The 24,563-nt window shown below is 44.1% G+C and overlaps 1 protein-coding gene across 2 annotated transcripts in view; it reads left to right on the plus strand.

The window, feature by feature from the left end:
* The first annotated feature begins 5,749 nt into the window (after window positions 1-5,749).
* The window catches only part of BEND3 (BEN domain containing 3), a 46,210-nt gene continuing 27,396 nt past the window's right edge, over window positions 5,750-24,563 (plus strand). Inside the window, exon 1 of one of the 2 annotated variants that reach the window (XM_069726277.1) lies at window positions 5,750-6,309. The gene's annotated coding sequence lies outside the window, so the exon portion shown is untranslated. The remainder of the gene's footprint in view (window positions 6,310-24,563) is intronic. The other variant, XM_069726276.1, reaches the window with a different exon arrangement.

The following is a 24,563-nucleotide window of genomic DNA, read 5'->3' on the forward strand; positions in this document are numbered from 1 at the left end:
CACTTGAAAATAGAAAACAAACCTAGAGGGGTGCCTATCCCTAGTAGCCTAACACTTGTCAGTACCCTACCTGCCAGCGGAGGTTGGCACCCTAATCCTGCGCAGTGGCGCCCCCGCTCACCGTCGCTCCTGATCTAATAGACCCTATCAAGGAAGGGAAAAGAAAAATGTATATGTGTGGTTTTGAGAGGAGGGTTTAGGTATGTGGGTAGATGCTGTCCCTCACACTCACCCTAAATGTCAACGAGGGTTGGCACCCTAAACCTGCGCAATGATGCCCCCACTTCTCGACGGCTGTCCCAACAATGATAGCCCTAGCAGCAAAATTCGGGACCCTTGATGTCGTAGGGTACTGAAAGATGTGAGAGCGTAGTGAACCAAAAAAAAAACACAATACTTTGCTGTCCTGAATCCCAATATACAGATATTGCCTGTGAGTATTATTTAGAGTGTTCAGCCACAATTGCACAATCCACAAGTTCTCCAAAATTAGCTGGAGAGAGAGAAGAAAAAAAAAAAACAACACACCAGCAGGGGATTTTCTTAGGGATATAATAATCCAAATGATAGCACGATTTTAGGCTGCCCTGAATCAAACAAAAATGTATTGCCTGTAAGTCTTGATCAGGCTATTCAGCCTCAATAATGTACCATATATTGCACAATGCCCACATTCATAATAAGATAAATCACAAGTCCCATGCAGATACTTAAATAAAAAAAAGCTACTCCCCAAAGTGATGTCCTGGTTCACACATTTTTTAAACAATAGGGTCATGAAGCAAACATACTTGTTTCTCTGGCTTCAAGATACTAGGACCCACAGTCTGCCAAAAGAGGCAAATCCCTCAATTTAACAAATACTTTAAACTCACATTTCAATAGATAGGCATAAAAGAATCAGTCTGATAGCTTGACGCGTTTCTCCTCCCAAAGGAGGTTCATCAGGAGTATATTTTACAGTAATATCAGAGACCACTACTTAGCTTTGTGTTGTCCATCACGATACAGGACACACGCACCAGGCCTGTACCTTCCAGATTAAGTGCCTGAAGTCAAGTGTCTAAACCTCACCATATAAAGACTCAACTAACAAATGTAACGCACCTGAGTCCCCCTGTGTGCGTATACATGTCCGGGATCCCCCATGCTGGCAATATGCTACGCCCACTGTAGCAGTTCGTTGATCGGCGTCCATGTTTCCTACCGTAAGTGTATACCCACGTCACCTCGATACATTTGTGTTTCATATGACGCAGGCGCATTGAGGCATATTTGCATCCCACCTTGCGCCTGCGTATGATGCCCAACAATAATGTATCCTACGCAGGTGCCTTGGAAACAAAGGGTACACCATCCTTCATGACGCCTCTCTCTTATCGCGCATGCGCCTAATAGCGCCGATACATGGCGATGCATTTTTTGCAGGCGCCTAGGAATCACCTCCTCCCTCATTCCGCGCACGCGCATAGTGACTCTCATCACATAAGCGCCTACCAACGCCGTTGCCAAGGAGTGTGTTCCCACATCAGCGCCTATGACTTCCCTTCTTCTTTATACAGCGCAGGCACACAGTGGTTCACACCGATGCACTGTACCAAACACTTACAAGTGGGCAGCGGATTATTAAATTTAACTGTTCCCACGCCTGAACATTATATCCCCACCACATAGGGCTATAAGAGACGGTGCAGAGGTGAAGTGAATGATTTAATCAATCACCATACCATTCCATACACTTATAATGGAGACCCCTTCACACCACACATTACCCTCATGGTCTGGAGCTTAATACAAATAAAAAATACATTTCATTCCTCAGATCGGGAGAAGGTTTTGAGTCCAAATATGGGATACAAATCTTTGATGTTTTTCATCACCAGATAAAATGATCTAGTGGAAGTACAATATGGTAATTTCCCTTAGTAGGGGATGATCAATATTATTTAGCCTTTTCCGGCTGATATCACAAAAGCTTCAAGTCTTACAGGGCATAATAACATAATAGTAGGGAATTCAAATAAAGCAACCAAAATTCATCTGCTCATTTAGACCCATAGGTGAAACCGTATTCATCCTATGCATTCACCTCAGAAGGATTTAAGGTCACCACCATGTACTTCATGTATATGCCTTGATATCGGGGTCTCCCTTGCATGTCTAATATCTCCAACATGATCTCCAATTCTTCTCCTAAACTCCCTTACAGTTTTTCCGATGTAGTTTAACGGACATGCACAAGTGAACAAATAGATCAACCCTGCAGTCTTACAATTAGCAAAATGTCTACTCTTAAATTTTTGTCCAGTGCTCACAGTTGAGAATTCATCACTAGGGTTGAGCGACTTTGACTTTTTTAGGGTCGAGCCGGGTTTCGCGAAACCCGACTATCTCTAAAGTCGAGCCGAGTGAAATCGGCCGATTATGGCGAAAAGTCGAGGATCGACCGAAACACGAAACCCAATGCAAAGCCAATGGGATTTTTTTTTTTTTCTCTCTCTCTCTCTCTCCTCCGTCCGTCCCTGAACTGAAAAGCTGGTGTTACACAGTGCAAATCGCTACAGCGCACAAGCGACAACATGGCGATAGGTCTTAGGGGCGTGGACGCCTATGTCATCACTCTGCCCACGCCCCTTCATTGGCTGAAAAAAATGGCGCCAAGCGCGTCATACGAAACGCGACTTTGGCGCGAAAGTCGTGTACCGCATGGGCGACCCCACACAGGGATCGGGTCGGGTTTCATGAAACCCGACTTTGCCAAAAGTCGGCGACTTTTGAAAATGAACGATCCGTTTCGCTCAACCCTATTCATCACCAGTGGCTAGATAGTCACAAAAAGAGCAACCACCGCATCTGAAAGTACCCATTTGCCTTTTCTCTAGCCATGTGTCTGCTTTCTTTGGTGGATTATTATTATGGACCAATTGGTCCCTTATAGACCTTCCTCTTCTATATGTGATAGCAGGTCTTAGAGGTAAATACTCCTTTATATCTGTGTCTGCCAGAAGAATATCCCAATACCTAGTCATGATATCCCTAACCTCTGATGAATGATCATCATAGTTCCCTATAAGTCTCAGTAAGGGATCAATATCATTCCTAGGTTTGGGTTGAAGGAGGTTCATCCTTGACAGGGGCACAACTTGTTTAAAGGCATCATGCAGAATGTTCCTCGGATAACCTCTCTCCATAAATCTATTTTTGAGGTTATGTGCCTCACGGTAAAAAGTCATGTCCGATGAGCAATTTCTTTTCACCCTTAAGTATTGCCCCTTCGGAATCCCTCTTTTAAGGCTAAATGGGTGGTAGCTGTTCCATCTCAAAAGACTGTTAGTTGAGGTGGGCTTCCTAAATATGGTCGTTTGTAGGCGGCCCTCTTTATCTTTCTCAATAGTGATGTCCAAAAAATTGACAGAACTTCTGCTGATCTCATGGGTAAATCTCAGACCCATCTCATTAATATTTAGGTCTTGTACAAATCTTTCAAAGGAGGGAATGTCCCCAGTCCATAATATAAAAAAGTCGTCAATGTAGAGCCCCAGAATAATACCTGAGGGCGCCACCAAGACGAATCAACCTCCCCAAAGACCACGGTGTCCTCCCACCAGCCCAGGAGCAGAATGGCATAGGTAGGGGCACAGGGGCTGTACATAGCCGTGCCCCTGAGCTGGTGGTAGAATTTACCGTCAAATAAAAAATAATTGTGGGTAAGTATGTAATTGGTTAGCTGGACAAGGAACCGATTATGTTCTTCAAAATGAACCCCTCTAGTTTTCAAAAAGAAATCAACAGCCTGTAGTCCCATATTGGCCAGGGGGGTGCCAATAGCCATGGACCCTCTCCAGGCTATTAATATGTGCCCTCAGTCACTGGCTTTACCATTCTGGTGGAGAAAATTGCGCGGGAGCCCACACCAATTTTTTCCGCGATTTAACCCTTTAATTTAATAGCTAGAGTGCCGAAATTTTGCACATACACACTACTAACATTAGTAGTGTGGAATATGCAAAAAAAAAAAAGGGATATGAGATGGTTTACTGTATGTAAACCATGTCTCATATCATGTCGGGTTTGGAAAGGAGATAGCAAAAGCCGGCAATTGAATTACCGGCTTTTAAGCTATCTAGCGCTGTATGAAATATGAATATATATACATATATGTGTCTCACTGACATATATATATATATACCCCTATACTATGTGTAGACATTTATTTTAGCTATTCTATTCTAACCTGTCAGTGTGATTTTACTGTACACTGCACTGAATTGCCGGCTTTTCGCTAGAACACCGCTGCATATTTCTCGCAAGTCACACTGTTGGTCCGTGTATAATACGTATTTTTCTGACCCCCCATAGACTTTCATTGGCGTATTTTTTGCGCAATACAGTGACAAACGCAGCATGCTGCGTTTTTCTACGGCCATAGAACACCGTATAATAAGGATCTGTAAAATACAGCTGATAGGAGCTGGGCCATAGAGAAGCATTGTACCGTATGCAATCCGTATTTTCAGCACCTCTCTTACGTCCGTAAAACACGCTAGTGTGAGGCCGGCCTTAGGCTTGCTGTGTACTCCACAACTACGCTCGTGAGTACAACACTGACGTAGATGTGGAGTACGAGCAGCCAGTATTTAATCCAGTGGTCAACGTGGGTCTGGGAAGGCCGTCCAACTCGGGTGTGCATGTGAGAAAATCCTTCACTGTCTACTTTATGAGTCCAGAAGGTGCCGTGCACTGGCAATAGTCCTGTGCTGGTGTTGGGCAGCCTGAGCAGCAGAGAAGGATGGAAGAACATTGACCAACCAATAAAATATGCCAAGATCTTTACCAAAAGCTAGAAGTCAAGATCCCTATGAATCGAATTCAAGATTGATATTCAGTGCATTTAACCCCTTAAAAACATCAGTTACTTATTCAAATGTGCAAAATTGGGCTGTTTGCCCACTTTGATGCCAGTTCTGGTGCTCAGAACCCAATTGGGCTAGGCTGGAGGGACCTGGGTTTGATGCAGGGCATCACTATCTGTGTATTTTAAGTGTCAGATCAGTGGCCCAGAAGAATTTAACCCCTTAAAAACATCAGTTACTTATTCAAATCTGTGAAAATGGGCCGTTTGCCCACTTTGATGCCAGTTCTGGTGCCCAGAAGCCATTTGATCCAGGCTGGAGGGACCTGGGTTTGTTGCAGGGCATCAATATTTGTGTATTTTACGTGTCAGATCAGTTGCCCAAAGGCATTTAACCCCTTAAAAACATCAGTTACTTATTCAAATGGCCAAAATTGACTGCCAACTTTGATGCCAATTCTGATGCCCAGAACCTATTTGGGTCAGGTTGGAGATAACTGGTTTTGATGTGGGGCACCCTGTTCTATATGTCTGCAGTGTGAGATCAGTGCCCCAAAGGCATTTAACCCTTTCTAGAGCGCCCACTTTGATGCCCATTTTTGTGCCAGTTTTACTGTTTTTGTAGCCGTTTTTAAGTGTATTCACATCAGGGCACCTCACTGCATTGTCTTTTATTACTGTGATGCCTATTTTTTGTTGTTAAACCTATAAAAAACAGAAAATAAAAAATTGCCGAATAAGAAACTGAACGAATAAGAAACCAACTTCAGCCTCGTCTGAAAGTGGGATGCTGAGAAGTGGGAGCCTCGGTTTCTTGAAGGGGGTGTGGTTGGTGGGTGGTCAAAAACGTCTGAGGCGGACTGCACAGCTAAACTTACCAGACTTCTATTATTTGTTTTATAGTAAAAGTATAGTGTGGTGCACAGGTGCCTGGTCTCCATCCACTATTTAGCTACAGAGCCAGGAGAAGGCTGGCAGCTAATGGGAGCACAGAATGTATAGAAATGAAGGCTGTCTGAGGGCTCCATGTCCTGCGCGGGGCATCCAGCCCATTCAGAGAGGCCAGAAGATGTGTGTCTGCTTCTGAGAGGAAAGTTTGCCGCGAGTCACGTGAGAGCTGCGTGTAACTCCGGGGCTGCTGTTCACCCTCCAGTGGGCAATCTCCGCGTGACTGTGTCCTTGAGAAGTGGTTCCCCATCCCCCGCCGTGTCTCGCCTGAGTGGAGAGGGGGCAGGGGGCTGTTCCCACCGCAGCCTTGGTCTCTCTGTGTCCTTCTGCGGAAATGACACACGCGGAGTCCCGTCACGTCACGCGAGAGCGCACGGACACGCAGCACACAAAGGCACGCCGGGGGAGGCAGTGGGGCAAGCACCCGACACCAAGCTGAGGCAGCCGAGCCTCTATAACGGAGTCCACAGCACACACGCAGCCTCACAGCTGACTGGTCCCCTTATGAGGTGAGTGGGAGCGCGACGTGAAACACGGGGGTGACGCGGCTCCACGGGTGGCAGGATGTGCACACTGATTCTCCTAGCTGCAGCCAGAAGCAAAGCCACCGAGCAGAAAGACCCCACACAGCCCGCCATTGGGTGCAGGGATGAGGAGACAGCGCGTCACCTCACACACTGCCGCGGTGACGTCATGGCCCGCGAACTGCCGCTCCGGTGACTCTGAGTAACTTTCTGCCATTGCCCCTACAGGAGATGCCTTTTTCTGGCTACTGGTGTGGCGAGCCTGACTCCTGAGCTGCTCTTGTAATGGAAACTTGTGCATGTTTTAATATACTTGCCCATGCCAAGAAATCCGAGCTCTCCTTTGGCACATAGTTACCAACAGCCATGATTTTGTCACCGTCCCCCTTCCAACTTTCCTTACACCTCATGGTACGTTCAAACTAATCGCATCTGCAGATCCTCACCTTCCCTGGGTGCTGTGCTGCGTCTTCAGCTGCAGTGGTGACAATGGCGCTGCAGCCAATCATTGGAGTCAGTGGCTTGCGCCATCTAAAATGACAGATCCGCTTTCCCTGGTGATTGCCTGCAGCGCTGTTGTCGTGATATCACCACTACAGCTACAAAGATGTAGTACTGGACTCAAGGAGGCAGAGTACCAGCTGATTGTATTATACTTAAAGGGGTTGTCTGGGACCATCAGTGTGTGATCGTTGGGGGTGCGACACCCCCCAATCCGCTGTTTTCAGTGTCAGTAGTGGCGAGAACTGCAGTGCCCAGGTGTGGAGTTGCACAACTCTGTTGATGGAATGGTGGCTGCAGTCTGGTACTCCACATCCACACCCTATTGATTTGAATAGGGGGATGAAGTTGCAGTACCCAGTCACAACCACTATTCCGTCGATGGCGCTGTGCAGTTTCAGCTGACACCAGGATCATCTGATCACCGAGGTCGATGGGTGTCGCACCCCCATTGATCGGACATTGATGACTTATCCTAAGGAGGCCATCAGTGTAAGTCCCAGACAACCTCTTTAAAGGGAACCTGTCACCTGAATTTGGCGGCCTCTGTTAACGGTCTGATGGGTGGTCTTTTCGGTTCTGTCATGCACCCCTTCCTTTCCCGCTGGCCGCCATGTTGTCTTGAATTTGATTAGGTGTCCTCCGTAGTACACACGTGCGCAATGCAATCTCGCCTTGCGCAGTATGCTTTGCCCAACTGCGGGCAAAGCCGAAAAGCATTAGTGCGCATGCGCCAATGCACTATGTCCCGGAACACAGCGAAATACTGCTGGGACATAGAGCGCCGGCGCATTCGCACTAATGCTTTTCAGCTTTGCCCGTGGTCGGGCAAAGCATATTGCGCGTGCACAAGGCGAGATCGCATTGCGCACGCGTGTACTACGGAGGACACCTAATCAAATTCAAGACAATATTCCGGCCGGCGGGAAAGGAAGGGGTGCATGAAAGAACAGAAAACACTGCCCATCGGACCGTTAACAGAGCCCGCCAAAGTCAGGTGACAGGTTCCCTTTAACGGAGCTGTGATGTGTGAGTAAAGAAAGTTGAAAGGGGGTAAAAACCCTTAGACCATGATCACAACTAGAGAAAATACTGAGTTTTCTCTACGTCGGTTTTTGTGCAGAAAATCTGCTGCTTTTAACTATCCATGAAAAATGTATGCGATTTCATGAATCTCCTGCTCACTGCACCTTTTGTTGCCTTTTATTTGCTTTGTTTACAGCACACGTTTAAAGGGAACCGATCACCCCCGAAATCGAAGGTGAGCTAAGGCCACCGGCATCAGGGGCTTATCTACAGCATTCTGTAATGCTGTAGATAAGCCCCCGATGTATCCTGAAAGATGAGAAAAAGAGGTTATATTATACTCACCCAGGGGCATTCCTGCTGCGGTCTGGTCCGATGGGTGTCGCGGTCCAGGGCGTCCCATCTTCTTACGATGACGTCCTCTTCTTGTATTCATGCTGCGGCTCCGGCGTACTTTGTTTGCCCTGTTGAGGGCAGAGCAAAGTACTGCAGTGCGCAGGCGCCGGGAAAGGTCAGAGAAGCCCAGCGCCTGCGCACTGCAGTACTTTGCTTTGCCCTCAACAGGGCAGACAAAGTACGCCGGAGCCGCAGCGTGAAGACAAGAAGAGGACCTCATCGTAAGAAGATGGGAGGCCCCGGACTGCGACGCCCATCGGACCGCCCGCCCGGGTGAGTATAATCTAACCTCTCTTTCTCATCTTTCAGGTTACATCGGGGGCTTATCTACAGCATTACAGAATGCTGTAGATAAGCCCCTGATGCCGGTGGGCTTAGCTCACCTTCGATTTTGGGGGTGACAGGTTCCCTTTAACCCCTTAACGACCACCAGAATGCCATTTAACCCCTTTCTGACATATGATGTACTATCCCGTCGAGGTGGTATGGGCCCATATGACCACCGACGGGATAGTACGTCATCACTGATCAGCCATGCTCACGAGGGGAGCGTGGCCGATCGGGGCCTGGTGTCAGCTGACTATCACAGCTGACATCCGGCACTATGCCGGGAGTGGTCACGGACCACTTCTGGCACATTAACCCCCAGAACACTGCGATCAAACATGATCGCAGCGTTCCGGCGGCATAGGGAAGCATCGCGCAGGGAGGGGGCTACCTGCGGGCTTCCCTGAGACCTTCGGAGCAACGCGATATGATCGCGTTGCCTCGAGGGTCTCCTACCTCCTCCTCCCTGCAGGCCCCGGATCCAAAATGGCCGCAGGGCTCCTTCTGGGTCCTGCAGGGAGGTGGCTTGCAAGTGCCTGCTCAGAGCAGGCTCTGTTGTGAATTCCGTTCTTGGGCTCCCTCCGGTGGTTGTAAATGGCACTTTTGTGAATTCTGCCCTTGGGCTCCCTCTGGGGGTTTTGAATGGAACTGCCGCTCCTTGGGTTTAGCTTTAGCAGCTGCTTTCACTAATCATCTCTCCTGGCTCTGCTATTTAACCTGGCTCTAGTCTTCAGCCTATGCCACTTGTCAATGTTCTCTGGCTGGATTCACATCTCTGCTTGGATTCTCCTGGTTTCCTGACCAGTTCTGCAAAGATAAGTTCTGGCTTTGCTCTTTTCAGTCCACATGTTGTGGACTTATTGTTCTGTGCATTCTATTTTTGTCCAGCTTGTCATTATGGATTTTTTTTGTTAGCTGAAGCTCTGGGAAGCAGATTTACCCTCCACACCTTTAGTCGGGTGTGGAGATTTTGTAAACTCTGTGTGGATTGTTTTGTAGTTTTTATACTGACCGCACAGTATCCTTTCCTGTCCTATCTATCAAGCTAGACTGGCCTCCTATGCTAAAATCTGATTTCATCTCTGCGTATGTTATTTTCCCCTCCTCTCACCGTCAATATTTGTGGGGGGCTATCTTTCCTTTGGGGATTTTCTCTGAGGCAAGATAGGTTTCCTGTTTCCATCTTTAGGGTAAGTTAGATCTTAGGCTGTGCCGAGGGGTCTAGGGAGCGTCAGGTACCCCCCACGGCTATTTCTAGTTGCGCTGCTAGGTTCAGAGTCTGCGGTCAGTACAGATACTACCTCCTTCAGAGCTTGTCTCATGTTGTTCCTAAACCACCAGATCATAACAAGGCTCCGGGAAGCCTCCCTGCAGTGCCTGTCAGATCGCTGATCTAACACAGTGCACTGCAAAGTGTCAGATCAGCGATCTGACACTATATAGTCATGCCCCCCAGGACAAAGTAAACAAGTTAAAAAAAAAATAAAAAAATGTACATGTGTAAAAAAAAATAAATAAATAATAAATTCCTAAATAAAGAAAAAATATATATTTTTCCAATAAATACATTTCTTTATCTAAATAAAAAACAATAAAAGTACACATATTTACTATTGCCGCGTCTGTAACGACCCAAACTATAAAACTGTCCCACTAGTTAACCCTTTCAGTGAACACCGTAAGAAAAGAGGCAAAAAACGCTTTATCATCATACTGACGAACAAAATGTGGAATAACCCGGGATCAGAAGGAAGAATATAAAAAAACATGGTACCGCTGAAAACGTCATCTTGTTCCGCAAAAAACGAGGCACCATACAGCGTCATCAGCAAAAAAATTAAAAAGTTATAGTCCTCAGAATAAAGCGATGCAAAAATAATTTTTTTTATATAAAATAGTTTTTATCGTATAAAAGCGTCGAAACATAAAAAAATGATATAAATGAGGTATCGCTGTAATCGTACTGACCCGAAAAATAAAATTGCTTTATCAGTTTTACCAAACGTGGAATGGTATAAACGCCCTCCCCCCCCCCCCCCCCCCCCCCCTAAAAAAAAAAAGAAGAAATTCATGAATTGCTGGTTTTTGGTAATTCTGCCTCATAAAAATCGGAATAAAAAGCAAGCAAAAAATTTCACATGACCGAAAATGGTACCAATAAAAACGTCAACTCGTCCTGCAAAAAACAAGTCCTCACATGACTCTGTGGACCAAAATATGGAAAAATTATAGCTCACAAAATGTGGAGATGCAAAAACAATTTTTTGCAATGAAAAGCGTCTTTTAGTGTGTGACAGCTGCCAATCATAAAAATCTGCAAAAAACTCTGCTATAAATAGTAAATCAAACCCCCCTTCATCACCCCCTTAGATAGGGAAAAATAATAAAATTTAAAAAATGTATTTATTTCCATTTTCCAGTTAGGATTGGGGCTAAAGTTAGGGATGGGGTTTGGATTACATTTACGGTTGGGATTAGGGTTAGGGGTGTGTCGGGGTTAGGGGTGTGGTTGGGATTAGTGTTAGGGGTGTGTTGGAGTTAGGGGTATGGTTAGGGTTGGGAATTGGGGTTAGAGGTGTGTTGGGGTTAGGGTTTCAGTTAGAATTGGGGGGTTTCCACTGTTTAGGCACATCAGGGGCTCCCCAAACGCTACATGGCGTCCCATCTCAATTCCAGTCAATTTTGCATTGAAAAGTCAAACGGCGTTCCTTCCCTTCAGAGCTCTCCTGTGCGCCCAAACAGTGGTTTACCCCCACATATGGGGTATCAGCGTACTCAGGACAAATTGTACAACACCTTTTGGGGTCCAATTTCTCCTTTTACCCCTGGTAAAATAAAACAAATTGGAGCTGAAGTAAATTTTGTGTGAAGAATACTTAAATGTTCGTTTTTTGTTAAACATTCCAAAAATTCCTGTGAAACACCTGAAGGGTTAATAAACTTCTTGAATGTGGTTTTGAGTACCTTGAGGGGTGCCGTTTTTAGAATGGTGTCACACTTGGGTATTTTCTATCATATAGACCCCTCAAACTGACTTCAAATGTGATGTGGTCCCTAAAAAAAACGGTGTTGTAAAAATGAGAAATTGCTGGTCAACTTTTAACCCTTATAACTCCCTAACAAAAAAAATTTTGGTTACATAATTGTGCTGATGTATAGTAGACATGTGGGAAATATTACGTATTAATTATTTTGTGCGACATATCTCTGTGATTTAAGGGTATAAAAATTCAAAGTTGGAAAATTGCAAAATTTTCACCAAATTTCCGTTTTTTTTTTCCACAAATAAACGTAGGTAATATCTAAGAAATTTTACCACTATCATGAAGTACAATATGTCACGAGAAAACAATGTCAGAATCACCGGGATCCGTTGAAGCGTTCCAGAGTTATAACCTCATAAAGGGACAGTGGTCAGAATTGTAAAAATTGGCCCGGTCATTAACGTGCAAACTACCCTGGGGGGTAAAATAGTTAATGGCTCTGAGGAATAAGAGTATAACGCAGAACGTGGCCGATTAACCCCTAAAATACTGTTGTCAATCTCAACTGCGGTATTTAAATGGTTGTAAGGGGTCACAAGACCCCCTTTGCAACCATGAGCATCGCTGGTGCCGATGGTCACCATGACACCCTGAGGTCATTTGATGGTCATATAGCTGTGAGATCTACCTATAAGCTGGGTCTCACAGGCTGTCAGTAACTCACTGATTGCTTTCATGAACTACAGTTTATTACATCAGTTATCAAAGTAAAAGCTATACCTGTCCCACATTGGGACTACGTAAAAGAAGTGAAACTAAATATGTGAAAAAGTTAAAAAAAAAAAAAAAAAAGCGCACACAAATCGCAAAAGCCATTTTGCCACAAAAAAACACAGCGCTTGTGATAAAACAAAAAAAACCAAATATATAACTGGTATCGCCGCGTCCATAATGACCTGCACTAGATAACTGGCACATTATTTATTTCGTATGGCAAACGCCCAAAAAATAAAAATGCCAAAAATGTTGCTTTTTTCAGCATACTGATTCACAAAAAAGTGAATGAAAAGCGATCAAAAAGCCCTATGTAAAAAAAAATATCGTATAAATGAAAACGCCAAACTGTCCCGCAAACAAGTAGCGCTAATTCGGCAAAAAAATATGATATGATGATGCAATATCAAATTCATTTTCGTAAAATGTAACATAGTATTTAAGATTGAAGGAAGACTTTAAGTCCATCTAGTTCAACCCATAGCCTAACCTAACATGTTGATCCAGAGGAAGGCAACAAAAAACATGCGGCAAATACTAAGCTCCACATTGGGGAAAAAAATTCTTTCCCGACACCACATACGGCAATCAAACTAATTCCCTGGATCAAAAATATTGTTTTTAGTGTTTAAAAATAGCAAAGCTTAAAAAAATATAAATCTAGCATCGCTGTAATCTTACTGACCTGACAAATAAAATAGTCTTATCACTTTTACCGCATAGTGTATGGCATAAAAAAATAAAACCAATACCTTACCTGAATTGCTGTTTTTTTGTTAATTCTGTGTCTAAATCTAAATAAAAAGCGATCAAAAAATATTGTGTGTCCCAAATATTGTGTGTGTCCTCCAAAAAATAAGTGCTCGTACAGCTCTATTTGCCAAAATATAAAAAAAAGTTACAGCTCTCATAATATGGTGACGAAAAAAAATCAACTTTTTATAAAAAGTATTTTTACTGTGTGGTAGCAGCAAAACCTAAAAAACCTAGTATAAATCTGGTATCTCTGTATTCACACCGACTCAAAGAATAAACCCACCTTTTCACTTATACCGCACGAGGAATGCCAGAAAAATAAGAGCTATTCTTGTACTGCTGTCTATTTGTTCATTCTACCTTCCAAAAATCAGAATAAGGCTGCCGTCACTCTAGCAGTATTTGGTCAGTATTTTACATCAGTATTTGTAAGCCAAAACCAGGAGTGGGTGATGAATGCAGAAGTGGTGCATATTTTTCTATTATACTTTTCCTCTAATTGTTCCACTCCTGGTTTTGGCTTACAAATACTGATGTAAAATACTGACCAAATACTGCTAGTGTGACGGCAGCCTAAGACTTGGCTCACATTTATCCTGCTCTCTCCGCTCAGTGTTTACGTCAGGGTTTCCTTGTAAATTTCCCAAAACTGCAATTCAGACAAAACACCCGAAGGAACCACTCACTTTTGAGGCAGATAGTCACTCTGGAGTCGTGTTGGACTGGTTTGTGTTCCGACGGTGTCCCATCATTTTAGGTGTCTTTTTAGAGCACAAGCGTGGGCGACCACAGATCTGTACATATCTAAAAAGATGGATACCAACAGAGCAGACGCCAAACCAGGGACGGACTGGGACTGAAATTCAGCCCTGGCATTTGAAATCACACAGGCCCATGCTCTGCCTGCCACCGACTCCCAGATGGGGATATATTACTAGTATTATCCTGCCTTTGGGAAATCAACATTTTCTACTAGACCAGTATTTATAATCCAATAATATTGCTATATAAGATTAAATAATTATATAAGAATAATGATTGCAATATGACAAATACTAATAAATCATAACCAAATATTACAAGCTTATGCAGTATTCATAATACCACCATACTGATTGTTAAAGGGGTTGAGGTTAAAGTCTATGTAACATCAAACATCTGAATCCTCATAGCACACACTGTGAAGATTCTCCAGTGTTGGCATTGGGAGTGTCCATCATGTGACCGCATGTATGGGATTTTCACACCACCGGCCACATTTTGACTAATTGTACTCGGCTTTGTTGATTTCACTTGTGTTGAGGGATGCCGTGCACGTCTAGTCAGCACGTGACCACATGTATGCAAATCTCATAACATGATCAGGGGCGTAACTACAGTAGGTGCAAGGGTTGCAATTGCATCCGGGCCCTGGAGGCTAGGAGGCCCCAAAAGTGCCTTTAGCCTATATAAAAAGACCAATGCTATTAAAAACTTGCAATAATTGAGAGCCCCATTAGATTTTTTTGATCACCAACTCCCAGCATCGGAGAGTCCTCACAGCACGCAAGCCCTGTGAGGATTCAGAAGTTTGCAGTCATATAGTCACTGGAGACTTTAACTTCAAGCTTGGACAACTTCTTTAACCAAAACCCCTATACTAGGACTGATATTACTGCCATACAGTGACAATATAATGGTAATATATCTACACCAGTGCTCTGCAGACCATATATGTGTATATTGAGCAGGTTCTCACCAGTTACATCTCGCTAATTGTTGTTCATTTTCCCCTTTCCTTTGCATTTGGTTCAGACCACCATGATTTGCTTCCATCCAAAACTCATCCCTGCAAAATGTAACATACAAACCTCTTCAATTCACTGATTTTCCATGACTCTCCACACATACTACCGCCTCTACCAAACCTCAATTTGTGATACTTTATTGTAATTCAAATGTGCCTCCTTTAATAATGCCCACAGTGACCTCTTATAATAATGACCCTGTACCTCCTTATAACAAAAATATACCCTGTGCTTTCTTATATTGATAATAATGACTCCTTGCTTCCCTTAAAATGATAATTCCCCCATTGTACCTCCTTATAATAAAGACCCTCAATGCCTCTGTATTGTAATAATGCTTCTGCGCAAGGGCGTAAACAAAAATAACAGGCCCCATAGAAAAAGTCTTATCACGTCACAGTCAAAGAAGAGCATAAATCATATCTCCCAACAGTTTAAGAAACATAGAAGGAAATGTATTGCCGCACTTAGACAGTTATTTTGGCCCTTAGACAGTTATTTTGCCCGTACTGAAGCCCCTAAGTGGTCTTACTCACTATGATACCTCGTTCATGGCCCCCTACAGTATTAAGCCCCCACAAAATATGATGACCCACACAGTATGATTGCCCCACATCACCCCACACAATAAGATAGTCACCACAGACTGCCATACAGTATGGTATCCACCACAGACCCCCACACAGTATGATGTCCACCACAGGCCCATATATTAAATATGATGTCCAACAAAGCTCCCTATACAGTACTATGACCTCACAACCTCCATATAGTATGATGTCCCCTATAACCATGTCATACAGTATGATGATCACCACAGCCTCCAAAATAGTGTAATGTACCCCATAGACCACCAGACAGTATAATTTCCACCACAGCCACCCCACACAGTATGAGGCCACCACAACCACCCTACTCAGTAAGCTGGTCCCCCACAACCACCCCACATAGTATGATAGATCCCCCATACGAAGTTCCCCAATGGCTCCAATACTGTATGATGGTCCTCATTAGCCCCATATATAGTATGATGGTCCACTTCACAGCCCCCATATAGTATGATGTTCCTCCCAACACCCCCCATATAGTATGATGGTACAACCCACAGCTCCTTATATATTAAGATGGTACACCTCACAGCTCCTATGTAGTTTGATGGTACCCCCAACAGTTCCCCATGTAGTATGAGGGTTCATCTCTTAGCCTTCTATATAGTATGATGGTCCAACTCACAATTCTCCATATAGTATGGTAGTCCACCCCACATTCCCTTATATGCAATGATGGTCCATCTCACAGTTAACATAGAAAAAACTCAGAAAAAATACATACCATGAGATACGGCCTTCCCAAAACCCTGTCTGATGACAAATGCACACTTAGCAGGATGCAGCAGGCCTCCACTGATACAGGCTAGGAGCGGCACAGGTGCAAACTACCGTACTTGATAAAAACAAGTATTTTATTAATTTATTTGTATTTCATGTTAATAAAATTCACATTTTGGTATAAAATGCTCCTTTTCCTCTTTGCTTTAATTATTCAGACCCCTTTACGTTTTTCTCTTTGTTTCATTGCAGCCAGTGGATGCTGGTGGCGAAATGCAGTGACGTCATTGCATGTCACCTGTTAATTATTATTATTATTTTTACATAGCGCCAACATATTCTGCAGTGCTTTACAGTTTGCACACATATCATCACTGTCCCCAATGGGGCTCACAATCTAAATTCCCTATCGGTATGTCAGAGGAGGAAAACCCATGCAAAGACGGGGAGAACATACAAACTCCTTGCAGATGTTGTCCTTGGTGCTGGCCTCCGGCAGGTCTCTGCAAAAAAGGACACCCATGGCCTGCTGGGGCAAGTGACGGAGCCAGCGACTTTGTGCTCCATCACAACTGTTAACAGTATTGGTATCTTGAGGATGCAGATTTTGATAACAATGTAGCACACAAGGTGGCCCACATCCAGACAGGTCCTTCTGGCATTTGCCAAATGGTACGAAGTGCCTCCATCTGCCTCATTGTGGTTCCATCGGGGGTTTAATCTGATTTACATTTTTGCGGGATTTACACAGAAACCCTGGCGTAAGTGATCAGCGTTGAACACAAGAATGTGATCGGCACTATGATTCTGTTTTTTTATTAATTTATTTGTATTTCATGTTAATAAAATTCATATTTTGGTATAAAATGCTCCTTTTCCTCTTTGCTTTAATTATTCAGACCCCTTTACGTTTTTCTCTTTGTTTCATTGCAGCCATTTGGTAAATTCAAATAAGTTCATTTTTTTTCTCATTAATGTACACTCTGCACCCCATCTTGACTGAAAATAAACAAATGTAGAAATTTTTGGAAATTTATTAAAAGAAAAACTGAAATATCACATGATCATAAGTATTCAGACTCTTTGCTCAGACACTCATATTTAAGTCACATGCTGTCCATTTCCTCGAGATTCTCCTTGAGATGGTTCTACTCCTTCATTGGAGTCCAATTGTGTTTAACCCCTTTCTGCCATTGAACGTACTATTCCGTCCATGTGGGGTGGGCCTTATTCCCAAGGACGGAATAGTACATCCAGCACGATTGGTCGTGCTCACGGGGGGAGCGCGGCCGAGTGTCAGCTGCCTATCGCAGCTGACATCCGGCACTATGTGCCATGAGCGGTCACGGACCACCCCCGGCACACCGCAATCAAACATGATCGCGGTGTACCGGCGGTGCAGGGAGGGGGCTCCCTGCGGGCTTCCCTGAGACCCCCGCAGCAACGCAATGTGATTGTGTTGCTGCAAGGGTCTCTTACCTCCCATCCCTGCAGCAGGCCTGGATCCAAAATGGCCACGGCATCCGGGTCCTGCAGGGAGGGAGGTGGCTTACCAAGTGCCTGCTCAGAGCAGGCGCTTGGTAAGCCTGCAGCGCTGTAAGTCAGATGGCTGATCTGACAGAGTGCTGTGCAAACTGTCAGATCAGCGATCTGTGATGTCCCCCCCCTGGGACAAAGTAAAAAAGTAAAAAAAAAAATATTTCCACATGTGCAAAAAAAAAAATCCTAAATAAAGAAAAAAAAAATGATTCCCATAAATACATTTCTTTATCTAAATAAAAAAAAACAATAAAAGTACACATATTTAGTATCGCCGCGTCCGTAACGACCCAACCTATAAAACTGTCCCACTAGTTAACCCCTACAGTAAACACCGTAAAAAAAAAAACAACGCTTTATTATCATACCACCGAACAAAAAGTGGAATAAAACGCGATCAAAAAGACAGATATAAATAACCATGGTACTGGTGAAAGCGTCATCTTGTCCCGCAAAAAACGAGCTGCCATACAGCATCATCTGTGAAAAAATAAAAAAGTTATAGTCCTCAGAATAAAGCGATGAAAAAATAATAATTTTTTTCTATAAAATTTTATCGTGTAAAAGCGACAAAACATAAAAAAAATGATATAAATGAGGTATCGCTGTAATCGTACTGACCCGAAGAATAAAACTGCTTCATCAATTTTACCAAACGCGGAACGTTTTAAACGCCTCCCCCAAAAGAAATTCATGAATAGCTGGTTTTTGGTAATTCTGCCTCACAAAAATCAGAATAAAAAGCGATCAAAAAATGTCACGTGCCCGAAAATGTTACCGCAAAAAACAAGACCTCACATGACTCTGTGGACTCAAATATGGAAAAATTATAGCTCTCAAAATGTGGTAACGCAAAAAATATTTTTTGCAATAAAAAGCGTCTTTCAGTGTGTGACGGCTGCCAATCCTAAAAATCCGCTAAAAAACCTGCCATAAAAGTAAATCAAACCCCCCTTCATCACCCCCTTAGTTAGGGAAAAATAAAAAAAATGTATTTATTTCCATTTTCCCGCTAGGGTTAGGGTTGGGGCTAGAGTTAAGGCTACAGTTAGGGTTGGGGCTAAAGTTAGGGTTAGGGTTTGGATTACATTTACGGTTGGGAATAGGGTTGGGATTAGGGTTAGGGGTGTGTCTGGGTTAGAGGTGTGGTTAGGGTTACCGTTGGGATTAGGGTTTCAGTTATAATTGGGGGGGTTTCCACTGTTTAGGCACATCAGGGGCTCTCCAAACTCGACATGGCGTCCGATCTCAATTCCAGCCAATTCTGCGTTGAAAAAGTAAAACAGTGCTCCTTCCCTTCCGAGCTCTTCCGTGTGCCCAACCAGGGGTTTACCCCAACATATGGGGTATCAGCGTACTCAGGACAAATTGGACAAAGACTTTTGGGGTCCAATTTCTCCTGTTACCCTTGGGAAAATACAAAACTGGGGGCTAAAAAATAATTTTGGTGGGAAAAAATTTGTTTTATTTTTACGGCTTTGCATTGTAAACTTCTGTGAAGCCCTTGGTGGGTCAAAGTGCTCACCACACATCTAGATAAGTTCCTTAGGGGGTCTACTTTCCAAAATGGTGTCACTTGTTGGGGGTTTCAATGTTTAGGCACATCAGTGGCTCTCCAAACGCAACATGGCGTCCCATCTCAATTCCTGTCAATTTTGCATTGAAAAGTCAAACGGCGCTCCTTCCCTTCCGAGCTCTCCCATGCGCCCAAACAGTGGTTTACCCCCACATATGGGGTATTAGCGTACTCAGGACAAATTGTACAGCAACTTTTGGGGTCCATTTTCTCTTGTTACCCTTGGTAAAATAAAACAAATTGGAGCTGAAGTAAATTTTTTGTGAAAAAAAGTTAAATGTTCATTTTTATTTAAACATTCCAAAAATTTACACCTGAAGGGGTAATAAACTTCTTGAATGTGGTTTTGAGCACCTTGAGCGGTGCAGTTTTTAGAATGGTGTCACACTTGGGTATTTTCTATCATATAGACCCCTCAAAATGACTTCAAATGAGATGTGGTCCCTAAAAAAAAAAATGGTGTTGTAAAAATGTGAAATTGCTAGTCAACTTTTAACCCTTATAACTCCCTAACAAAAAAAAATGTTGGTTCCAAAATTGTGCTGATGTAAAGTAGACATGAGGGAAATGTTACTTATTAAGTATTTTGTGTGACATATCGCTGTGATTTAATTGCATAAAAATTCAAAGTTGGAAAATTGCGAAATTTTCAAAATTTTTGCCAAATTTCTGTTTTTTCACAAATAAACACAGGTAATATCAAAGAACTTTTACCACTGTCATGAAGAACAATATGTCACGAGAAAACCGTGTCAGAATCACTGGGATCCGTTGAAGCGTTCCAGAGTTATAACCTCATAAAGGGACAGTGGTCAGAATTGTAAAAATTGGCCTGGTCATTAACGTGCAAACCACCCTTGGGGGTAAAGGGGTTAATTAAACTGATATGACTTGAAAGGCACACACCTGTCTATATAAGACCTCACAGTGCATGCCAGACCAAGTGAGAATCGTGAGGTCAAAGGAACTGGCCAAGGAGCTCAGAGACAAAATTGTGGCAAGACATAGATCTGGCCAAGGTTACAAAAGAATTGCTGCAGTACTCCACGTTCCTAAGCGTACAGGCGCCTCCATAATCCTTAAATGGAAGGAGTTTGGGACCACCAGAAGTCTCCCCAGACTTGGCTGTCCAGCCAAACTGAGCGATCGTGCTGAGCAATCGTGGGAGAAGAGCCTTGGTGAGAGAGTTAAAGAAGAACCCCAAGATCACTGTGGCTGAGCTCCAGAGATACAGTAGGGAGATGGGAGGAAGTGCCACAACGTCAACTATCACTGCAGCCCTCCACCAGTCAGGCCTTTATGACAGAGTGGCCCGACGGAAGCCTCTCCTCAGTGCAAGACATATGAAATCCCGCATAGAGTTTGCTAAAAAACACATGAAGGACTCCCAGACTATGAGAAGTAAGATTCTCTTGTCTGATGAAACAAAGATAGACCTTTTTGGTGATAATTCTAAGCGGTATGTGTGGAGAAAACCTGGCACTGCTCATCACCTGCCCAATACAATCCCAACAGTGAAACATGGTGGTGGCAGCATCGTGCTATTTGGGTGTTTTTCAGCTGCAGAGACAGGACGACTGGTTGTCATTGAAGGAAGCATGAATGCGGCCAAGTAGAGATGTCCAGGATGAAAACCTCTTCCAGAGTATTCTGGACCTCAGACTTGGCCAAAGGATCACCTTCTATCAAGACAATGACCCTAAGCACATAGCTAAACTAACAAATGAGTGGCTTAAGAACAATTTTGTGACCATTCTTGACTGGCCCAGCCAGAGCGCTGACCTAAACCCAATTGAGTATCTCTGGAGAGAACTAAAAATGGCTGTCCACCAACGTTCAACATCCAACCTGACGGAACTGGAGAGGATTTGCAAGGAAGAATGGCAGAGGATCCCCAAATCCAGGTGTGAAACACTTGTTACATCATTCCCAAGAAGACTCATGGCTATACTAGCTCAAAAGGATGCTTCTACTCAATACTGAGCAAAGGGTCTGAATACTTATGACCATGTGATATTTCAGTTTTTACTTTTTTATTAAATTTGCCAAAATTTCTACATTTGCTTGTTTTTTTCAGTCAAGATGGGGTGAAGAGTGAATATTAACCCCTTTCTGCCATTAGACGTACTATTCCGTCCATGTGGGGTGGGCCCTACTTCCCAAGGACGGAATAGTACGTCATAGGCGATCGCGGCCGGGTGTCAGCTATGTGCCAGGAGCGGTCACGGACCGCCCACGGCACATTAACCCCCGGCACACCGCGATCAAAGATGATGTGCCGGCGGTGCAGGAAAGCATCGCGCAGGGAGGGGGCTCCCTGCGGGCTTCCCTGAGACCCCCGCAGCAACGCGATGTGATCGCGTTGCTGCGAGGGTCTCCTACCTTCCTCCCTGCAGCAAGTCCCGGATCCAAGATGGCCGTGGATCCGGGTCCTGCAGGGAGGGAGGTGGCTTACCAAGTGCCTGCTCAGAGCAGGCACTTGGTAACGCTGCAGCGCTCTTTGACAGATCTGTGATCTGACAGAGTGCTGTGCAAACTGTCAGATCACCGATCTGTATTGTCCCCCCCTGGGACAAAGTAAAAAAAGTTAAAAAAATTTTTTACAAGTGTGTAAAAAAAAAAAAAAAAAAGTAAAAAAAAAATCCTAAATAATGAAAAAAATTTTTTTTCCCATAAATACATTTCTTTATCTAAATAAAAAAAACAATAAAAGTACACATTTAGTATCGCCGCATCCGTAACGACCCGACCTATAAAACTGTCCCACTAGTTAACCCCTTCAGTAAACACCGTAAGAAAAAAAAAGAGGCAAAAAACAACGCTTTATTATCATACCGCCGAACAAAAAGTGGAATAACACGCGATCAAAAAGACGGATATAAATAACCATGGTACCGCTGAAAGCGTCATCTTGTCCCGCAAAAAACCAGCTGCCATACAGCAACATCAGCAAAAAAATAAAAAAGTTATAGTCCTCAGAATAAAGCGATGCAAAAATAATAATTTTTTTCTATAAAAGTTTTTATCGTATAAAAGCGCCAAAACATTAAAAAAAGATATAAACGAGGTGTCACTGTAATCGTACTGACCCGAAGAATAAAACTGCTTTATCAATTTTACCAAACGCGGAACGGTATAAACGCCTCCCCCAAAAGAAATTCATGAATAGCTGGTTTTTGGTAATTCTGCCTCACAAAAATCAGAATAAAAAGCGATCAAAAAATGTCACGTGCCCGAAAATGTTACCAATAAAAACGTCAACTCGTCCCGCAAAAAACAAGACCTCACATGACTCTGTGGACTCAAATATGGAAAAATTATAGCTCTCAAAATGTTGTAACGCAAAAAATATTTTTTGCAATAAAAAGCGTCTTATTCGGACTCCCATGACAGCACTACGGGAGAGAGGGGATCCGCCCTTAAGGAACAGGAAACCTACAGATACAAAAGGGCGGCACCTCTCCCATGCATCAGTTGGTTTCCTGTTCCTGAAGGGACTGGATCCTACGGAAGATACTAGGATTCCAGGCCGGCCGGGCCGAATTAGGTAGCGAGAGGGTCTCCTACCTCGGCCGGTGCGGGGTACCTGAAGGAGACACGGTGGCTCTGGGGGGCTGCACGGCAGTGTCTCATCAGCGTGGAGCGGTCGCCAGGTGGTGTCCGATCTCCAAAGCCGGCGCTTGGTGAGTGTACTGTTTCCCTCCCTTGAGCGGCTTAGGGGAGGCTCTGAGGGGTCGGCGACATTGAGGGGGCGCCACCCGGAGTCTCGTGGCAATTCTCGGCGTCCCACGTTGTTCACAGCGCTAACAGGGCTGCCCGGTTTTGTTTACCCATAGAGAGGATAGACAAATTAATAAAAGCGGTCAGAGGCACAATGGGTATAACAGAACCCAAGCCTCAGCTATCTAAGGAACAAATGATGTTCAGCGGCCTAGAACAGAGGAAGCGCAGAGTCTTTCCCCTGAATGAAAAGATACAGGAACTTATCAACAGGGAGTGGAGAAAACCGGAGAGGAAAGGCTCCTTACCACCTGCGCAGAAGCGTCGGTATCCCTTTGATGACCCAGCAGTGGGTAATTGGGAAAAGGCCCCAAAGCTGGACGCGGCAATTGCCAAGGTGGCAAAGCGATCCTCTCTCCCTTTTGAGGATATGGGTACGCTTAAAGACCCCCTGGATAGGAAAGTGGATACCTTCCTAAAAGGAACCTGGGAGATGGCAGCCGGCTCCTTAAAACCTGCGGTGGCGTCAACCTGCACGGCAAGGTCAATAATGGTCTGGCTGGACCAGTTAGAAACCCAATTAAAACAGGGGGCCTCTAGAGATTCCATACTTGCAGCGTTACCAGTAATCCAGGAGGGGGCAGCTTTTTTATCGGATGCCTCAATTGACTCTGTTAAATTGGCGGCTAGGGCAGCAGGTCTTTCTAATGCTGCGAGAAGAGCCCTATGGTTGAAATGCTGGCCGGGGAATATGCAGGCAAAAACAAAACTCTGCGCTATCCCTTGTAAGGGCGAGTATCTATTCGGACCTACCCTGGACGAACTCCTGGAGAAGGCAGGAGATGATAAGAAAAAATTTCCTAACCTTTTCAATCCATATCGTCGTCCCTTCAACAAAAGAAGGTTCAATCGGGGAGGAAGGCGGACCTTCTCACCGGGTAGGGATCGTTCCAGATGGGATGATAAGCGAAAAAGAGGCACAGGTCTCATGTTTCGCCGTAACCCGACGGAAAACAAAAAACAAGACCAATGACGGGCAATCCCGGTGGGAGGGAGACTGTCGCATTTCTCGGCAGAGTGGTCAAAAATCACAAACAGTGTTTGGATAAAAGACACTGTTTCCCATGGTCTTAGACTTGAGTTTGTCCATACCCCACGGGACAAATTCCAGTTAACACCCTGGCGCTCATCTCCCACTGAACAATTTGCCTTAGAAGAGGAAGTGAGGACTCTTTGCTCCAAAAATGTTTTGATTGAAGTGCCGTATTCTCAGGCAGGGAAAGGGTTCTACTCTCCCCTTTTCCTAATTCAAAAGCCGGATATGTCTTATAGGACCATTATAAACCTTAAGGGTCTCAATAAGTTTTTGGTGAAACATACCTTCAAAATGGAGTCCATCAATTCAACAATAAAAATGCTTTTCAACAATTGTTTTATGGTAGTAGTGGATTTGAAAGATGCCTACTATCATGTACCCATTCACGCTGATTTCCAACGATACCTAAGGGTAGCAGTACTAATGGGG

This window comes from Ranitomeya imitator, chromosome 5, assembly GCF_032444005.1.
Source record: "Ranitomeya imitator isolate aRanImi1 chromosome 5, aRanImi1.pri, whole genome shotgun sequence".
Classification (NCBI taxonomy): Eukaryota; Metazoa; Chordata; class Amphibia; order Anura; family Dendrobatidae; genus Ranitomeya; species Ranitomeya imitator.